The sequence below is a fragment of the Piliocolobus tephrosceles genome, chromosome 12, assembly GCF_002776525.5.
Source record: "Piliocolobus tephrosceles isolate RC106 chromosome 12, ASM277652v3, whole genome shotgun sequence".
Taxonomy (NCBI): domain Eukaryota; kingdom Metazoa; phylum Chordata; class Mammalia; order Primates; family Cercopithecidae; genus Piliocolobus; species Piliocolobus tephrosceles.
In genome coordinates this window covers 87,095,409-87,102,871 of record NC_045445.1, presented here as the reverse complement: position 1 = coordinate 87,102,871, position 7,463 = coordinate 87,095,409, and the positions used below count along the sequence as shown (strand labels likewise).

Genomic DNA, 7,463 nt, shown 5'->3' with positions numbered 1-7,463 from the left:
GATGGCACTTCATGCCTTTGTCAAATTACTTATCATATTCTGTAGGGTAGGATAGCACTTGGGGTGCACACCTGTCTTCCATATCCCTTTAGCCTGAGAATCCTTCAATCTGATGTGGGGACTAAGACTCAGACAGGCTGTGCATGTTTGTTTAAGGTCACATAATTAATGAGTTACAGAGCTTGGTCTATATCCTAGGGTCTAAGATGCAAGGACTCTGATTCAGTGTTCTTTCCATTCCAGTACTGAGGAAACAAATGAGTGTGTCTGCAGTGTGGGACCCCAGCACTGCCTGCTTGCTCCCCTTGTTGACTATTTTCCCTTCTTTCTCATCTCCCTCCACAGGCACAGGCAAGGCAGAAATCATACAAAATGGGAATACTTTGTGACTTTTGGTTACTCTCCGCAGAAGCCTGGACAACAGATCAAAAAGAAGCCCCTTTGTGCTGTTATTGGAAATTTGGCCCTTCCCAGCATAGTTTGTGTTTGTGGGCTAAAGAGGAACTCTGAGCCCAGTTCCCTTTTCTCTCATTCAGGCCCTATGCATAGGTGGTATGATTTTCAGAGTCTTCTGGTTCCTAATGCTCTCTTTTATTGCCCTGTTGTTGGGCTCAAAATGGATACCATTAATTACTACTTTAGGTAAACACATTGTCTCCAGAAACCCCTGTTAAAAGGCCTGTAGAGTACTCTGATTGATAGGGGAGAAAAAAACATGTGTAGATAAACTTAATCTCCATGGTGTGCGTAGGAAGAAGGGGGTCCCTTTTTAGCAAAGTGCCCACAGGACCACCCTACTTCTGCTCCAAGCTTTAGTCAGAAACCAAAAAGAAACAAGAATTGAATCTTTCTAGAAGCTAGATCTGGGGTCTTGAGGCCTGAGGCAATAAATTATTCTGATAGAAGGAAGCTTTCTACAGAGTGATGTTAGTGCAAGTGAATCCCCATCTCAGGTTTCCACAGAGCCTCAGGTCCTGCAACCACAGGGAAGCCCACAGTGAGTAACAAAGAGCCACAAAGGAACCAGGGAATGTTTGAGTTGGAGTGATCTCCAAGACCGTTTAGTCCAACCTCTGTTGGTTAAAGGAGAAACTAATGCCCAAGGTAGTAGAGTAGAGACTGGGGCCCAGGGCTCTTGGCTCACAGGATGTGGTCTTTCTTTGGACCTGAATTTATAAGAATGTATGTAGCTTGGAAAGATTATTTACCACAGCTTGAGTACCACTCAGGGCCATACTTCCACTAGTGTAGACAGAGGACTATGGAGGGCACTGCAGTCATTGAAAGCTGTCAAAGTATACCCTGAAAACATTGCCCCTCCCATCCTTCATGCCATCAAGATTCATGGTGAAGGGCACTGTACGATGGGAATTTGTCATCTTCCTGGCTGTTAATAGGGACTTCCTGGAAGACTGCAAACATGAGGCACTAGGAAATCACTCACCATCTTTTCACACTTTTCATGTCCCTCATTAGCCTGAAGGTCACAGTTGAACTTATGGATCTGGCACTATCTTTTCTTTCTCAAAGTCAATTATTTCCTTCTCCCTTCCTTGTAGCCAGTGTGGGAAAGTAGAAGAAAACCTCAACATTTGGAGTTAGACCTGAGTGAAAAATCTGCCTTCTCGATTATTTTCTAGTTTTGTTTCCTTAGACAAGTCACTTTATTTCTGTGTGCCTCAGTTTCCTCACCTATAAATAATAAGAAGAATAATACCATACCAGAAAGTTATTGAATAAATTAGATAATACATGTAAAAGAATATCATAAGTACTCTAATAAATGTGAATTTCCTTATTTATTTCCTTCTGCAAGCCCCAAGATGACAGAATGTGGCTTGTGGTCATAGCTGTGCCCCAGGGCCAGCTTCATAGGCATATGACCTGTACAGCTTCACAGGGCTCCATGCTTAGAAGGACCCCACACTTAGTTTAATGTTCTGCTGTCATCATCTTGATATTCTTAATTTTTAAATAAGGACCCTATCATTTTCATTTTTTACTGCACCTTGCAAACTATGTAGCTGGTTCTGTATGCCAGGAGAGATGATGGAAATAAAATGGTATTCCAGGACCAGGAAGTATTCTGGCAGAGTGAAAGAACACGTGATTTGGAGTCCATATGGATAGGTTTAAATTTCAGCTTTGCCACTAATTTGCTTTGTGATACTGGGCATTTCCTTTTATCCCTTAGGGGCTCCATTTCTCAATTTTGACTACGGGTTTTTTCATTAGATAATGTCTCAGTTCTGGCATTCCAGGTTTCCCTCAATTATTCTGGGAAAACCTCCTTGATCCACAGGCAGAGCCTGAGGCAGTCAGGTGCTTTCTACTGTCTCTCTCCGCAGCTTGGAAAGTTATTGTCTGTTGAAGGTCAGCTGGGAGTTGGTGGAGGCAGGGCAGTGGCCTGCTACTATTGCTGCAGTAGCAGACCCTTTCACAACAGCATTGTTTTGTCATTTTGCACCCAGATTTCCGTTGGCTAACCTCAGTCTTATCTTCCTCATTTCTGTTTCCTGTTGAAGACACCAAGGGCCCTTCAAAACACACAAGCTTCTTGCTCACGGCATAAAGCCCAATTCCCTCTGGCCCCTGCAGGTTGGCTCAGCACTGGGGAATCAGTGTCCCCTCCATGACCAAGGCACCACTCCACTGACAGGTATGGTATCCATTTGCCCTCTCTTCTTGGATTCCCAAGCTGGGGCATTGTCCATGACAGCCAAGGGTGGCTTGGATCTGCCCATCCCATTCTCTTCAGACCCTCCTCAGGAATCAAGGTCAAAGGTGGGAGGAAGAAGGTTTCGACTGGCCTTTTATTCTAGAGCTTCTAGTAGAGGGGAAAAGGGGATAGGATATTTTCTATACAATAGGATGTTTAGGAGACAGTCACATGGAAATGGAATGTTCTTTGGACCCAGGAGTCAGGAAATCTGAGTAGCAGTCCTGATTTTACCATTTACCCAATGTGTATCTTTGTTTAAGTTCTTTCTCCAATCTAGGACACAGTTTTTTTTTCACCCCTTTTGCAAAATAAAAAATTAAAAAGAGGAAAAGAAAGATTAGATAAATGCTGTCTAGAGACTCATAGTTATTAGATTCCTTATATTCATGATTGTCAGCCCTCTGTCAAGAAAGAAGATGAGTGTAATCTTTGCATATGTAACTGTGGGGCGGGGGGACTGAACACATCCAAGAGGAGAGTGCTGGTGGTAATCCATATAGCACTCTCTGAGAGGCATGACTCTAAGATGAAAGCCTCTTCTCTAGTCCAATCTTTGACTCCTAAAAGTTCAAAATTGAAAGGCTCTTAGGGAATAGGTACTTATGGAAAAAGCTGAGGTCCAGAAAGAGGAAGAAAGAGACTTGCCCAAAGTCATACAGAGAATCTGTAGCAGAGCTGGGTGGCTCCCAGATCAGTCCTCTTTCTGCTCTATCCTAGGAGGACTGAGACATCAAGCAGCAGGACCTGTCTTGTAACTGACCCAGTTAGGCCTCCTCATACTAGAGGCAGTCTGGAAGTTTTAGGCATAGTCCTGAAGACTTCTTCTTTTCTTCTATTTTTCTTTCAGGTACTTGGTTCTCTCTGAGTGTTCAGAGATTCCTAGACACCTACTTACCCCTCGTTCTTCTGATCTATTCCCTCCAATTCCTTCCATAAAAACTGACCCACCCTTTGTGTCAACAATAGAGGCTTGGTGAAGCTCCTCAATAGAGGATTTTGCATTTCATATGGGGAAAAATGATGTTATTCTAAGTAATATCTGCCCAAGAGAAGAGCTTTCAAATTCCCTTAATATCATCCCACATAGACATTTATCTCTTCTTTCTATGGGTCTGGTGAACATTTCTCAACTGAATCTGATTTTCTTACACACACTCCATTGGAGAGGCATGGACTAGAACAGCAAGGGTGGAAATGAAATCAGTTTAGTTTCAGCTCAGTCACTAACTCCTTCCATTAATACTGGAGCAATGTTGTCTATAAGGCTTTCCAAATTTCAAAGTACTAATAATTTTTTGCCCCTTTCATGCCTCCTTTCCAGGGTTTCTGGAGGTGAATAAAGTCAGAAAGGGCATTCAAAAGGCTGTGAACATCTCCACCTTATATAGGTCTTCTTACTGGAGCTGGCAGCCAATGAGGGTAATGATACAGAAAAGGTAACAATCCATTTCTTTCTTCCCTGCCATCCCCAACTCAGACTCTGTTAATCAGCATGCCTGGCTGGCTTCCAACCACAGGTCCAGGAGCTGAGACAAGGGTCCTTTTGAGCGCCTATGTGGGAGGCTCTGGAAAGCTTAGCAACACTTTCCAACAACTTTGCCAGGTAAGTCTTCTTGTCCCCATTTCCAGAGAAGACAACTGAAGCCCAAAGAAAGACTTGCCCAAGCCACGATTGGCTAGTTGATGGCCAAGGCAGCATTAGAACACAAGTTTGTCTGATTCTTTAATGGCATATCTGGTGACCATGACTGTTGCTTTTGCTGCTGGGTGGCTTAGGCTGAATTGGGTAGGTAGAAAAGGAAGTGAGGGGGTGAAGGAGCTTTAGTTTTGAGATTACTGCCAGAACTTAAATTGAAGGGGTATGTTACCCCCTTACATTCAATTAAAAGAAATGAGCAAGAAAAAACACAGAGTGTTTTCTTGCTGAAAGACAAGGCTGAATCCCTCTGTCTTGCTTTGGCTGGGACAGGGCTTTCTGGCCTCATGGGGACAGTTTACCATTTCTGGTAACCTTGGGAAGTTTGCAACTTTTCTTGACAATATTTAATGTAGACCAGCTACCTGCTCACAGATCAACTGCCACAGCTGGTAAGGGCAGTAATTTGATACCAGCAGCCTGGCATTTTTAGCAACAGGATCTGATTGTTGCCAAGGGAATTCTCCCAGAAGTCTCAGACCTGACCCTGCTCCTGGCAGCTTCCTTATTGCCCTGGTGGCTTGTGGGTTCACTGATCCCAAATGCTGCATTGCAAAGGTATTGCCTGTTTTTGCCTTCTTTGTTGATGTGTCTCCCCTTTCCCAGAGGGATATACAGAGAAGGGAGGCAAAATAACCAATGAAGAAAGCTGTATAAGGCATACTGCTGAACTGTAAAAAACTTATTGCGTAAACTTTACAAGTCTCCTCCCCAACATGAGCCTTTGTTCTCTCATTTATAACCTAAGTGAGTGAGACTAGATGATCTTTAAGGGCACTTTAATAGCTGCCATTCTTGAGTCCCTATGGGACAAGAGGATCATGTTAGGCAAGGCTGAGACCACAAGAAATCAATGTCACACCTGTCCAGATCCTGCTAAATCAATTGCCAACAATTCTTTCTTTCATTTGAGTGGTACAACCACTGCTTTTTGAGCATTTGTTATGTATTGAATACTGAACCAAAGGCTTTGCATGCATTATCTCCTGTCATTCTCACAATAATCTTATGAGGTAGGTACTATACTTAATACATTTTGTGGGTGTAGCAAACTTGAACTCACAGAAGCGAAATGATTGATCGAAGGTTGCCTAGCTAGCTAATGGAAGAACTAGGATTTAAGCTCATGTTTAACCTCAAAGCCTATGTGCATAACCACAACACTGTGAAAATACAGCTTGGGAGAATTGAGAAGACGGAGCAAGGATGCTGTCTCTGGGGTCTGGTACTTTCCTCAAGTCAGGGAGGCAGGATGATGACCAAATTTCCCCCTCTTTGCTGCATAGAGGAACCCATTGAAGTTTGAGACCCCAAGAAATGCCATAGCTACAGGATTCAGGCCTGATGAGCTTCCAGCTGAGCACTGGGTGTCACTTGGGCTTTATCTGCTTATCCTCAGGATTTCTCTTCTGGTTAGGAACCTTATGCCTGTTTCGCTCACTTTTGTATTCTGGTGCTTTGTATGGTTCTTTGGGCAAGCCCCCTGGGGCTAAGGGTGTGACTTCATCACTCCTTTCTCTCTCTTTCCCTCTAGGGTCATATCTCCCAGGAAGATCTCACTTCCCCAAAGAATCGCCTGGCTTGGCCTCCTGCAGTGCCACGCTCCGTGTATTTGACAAGCTGAGTTGGACACTCCGTGTGGTAGAGTGTCAGTTTGTCAAATACCCCAAGTGCGGCATATGCTTACCAGCTCCAGGCCAGGGCAGATGGCATATGACGAATGGACTGCCAGCTGGATTCAAGGATGCTCACCAAGCACCAAGTTCTCACAAGTTATTTTATGTGACTCTGCAGGAACTGAGGCATTTTTTTCTGAGGACACCAGAGGAAAAGTGTAGCATCTCTGGGAAATACAGCCCTGGGCTGAGTCTACACACACCATGAAAGTGCTGATGGTGGTGCAATAGACTTGAAAATGTATAATGGGTTCAAGAATGGAAGTGCTCTTTGATTCTTTATTATTTTCTTCCTTCACATTCCCCTCCCAGAGTTTCCCATGTAGGACATCAGAATTCTCACACAAGCATCACGGCTTATGTGAGTAAGCTGGGGTTAGAAATTCACTTTCTTGACACTCAGTCTTGCCTTCTAAACACTCCTTGATCTTGCCTACCTCTTCCCTTTTCCACGTGTCTTTTCCTCTAGGAACACTTTCTCCGTTTATTTCTGCCTATCCAGTTCTTCCCTATATTTCCTGTATCAGCTAACGTCCACTGTTTCCAGAGACTTTTGAAAGTCAACTTATATTTTTTCCTTCTTCATTCACAAAGCACTTCTTGCCTGGGCCCTGGCATGTGCCCCTTTCTCTCCTACTGTCTAACAGCACCTCTTGAATTGTCAATGAACTTTTCTAGGGGGTTTTCTTGAATTCCCAACTAGATTGTGAGCTTCTAGAAGACAAGACTATGTCTTTGATTGCTGTCTCCCCTACCAAAACCCAGTACTTTAGTTACAGAAAATAATAAACGTTTACTGATTGACTGACTTTCCTCTAGTTCACTAGCTTTGGGTTTAGGCTTTGGGGCCAAATTGTACTCTGGATTTTGAAAAAACATCAAACTGTGAACACCACAATGTTATAGAGCATATGAGGTAGTAGCCAGCATGAAGGATGTTTTTATTCCTGAGAAACAGTGTCAAGGGCTAGAGGAAGAAGGCAAAATAGCAGACTCAGAGGGCAAATAAATTTTGGTATTACTTGATTACACAAAGTTATACAGGCGCTTTCTTGTAGGATTTTTCAGAGCCTTTAATAGTCTAACGTTGTATTGAGAAACTCAAAGAGGAAACCATGGAATGAGGCCTTTGCATACCTATCTGATCATGAATTTCTTTTCCCCCACAGGCCTTCTCCTGTGTCAATGTCCAGTGAAGCATGATTTGGGAAACTGTCGTAGAGAAACTTTATACCTTCCCTATCTTCTGGAGATCTTTTCCTCTTTTCACTCATCTACGTTCCCCAACCAGCCATCTGCCTAAGAAAGGTCCCCACCTCATTTTTGTTTAGCCTATCCTGCAGCTGTGGACTATCTCTATTACATAGGA

At 43.5% G+C, this 7,463-nt stretch overlaps 1 long non-coding RNA gene across 3 annotated transcripts; it reads left to right on the top strand.

The window, feature by feature from the left end:
• Window positions 1-2,501: 2,501 nt before the first annotated feature.
• On the top strand, window positions 2,502-6,912 carry LOC111531197. 3 transcript variants are annotated; one of them, XR_002728171.1, is made up of 4 exons: window positions 2,503-2,659; window positions 4,044-4,158; window positions 4,240-4,325; window positions 5,953-6,903. It is a non-coding gene; the product is annotated as an uncharacterized LOC111531197 (long non-coding RNA). The 3 variants fall into 3 exon arrangements; XR_002728172.1 differs by lacking the exon at window positions 4,044-4,158 and having other exon boundaries at window positions 2,502-2,659; window positions 4,200-4,325; window positions 5,953-6,912; XR_002728173.1 differs by lacking the exon at window positions 4,240-4,325.
• The last annotated feature ends 551 nt before the right edge of the window (window positions 6,913-7,463 follow it).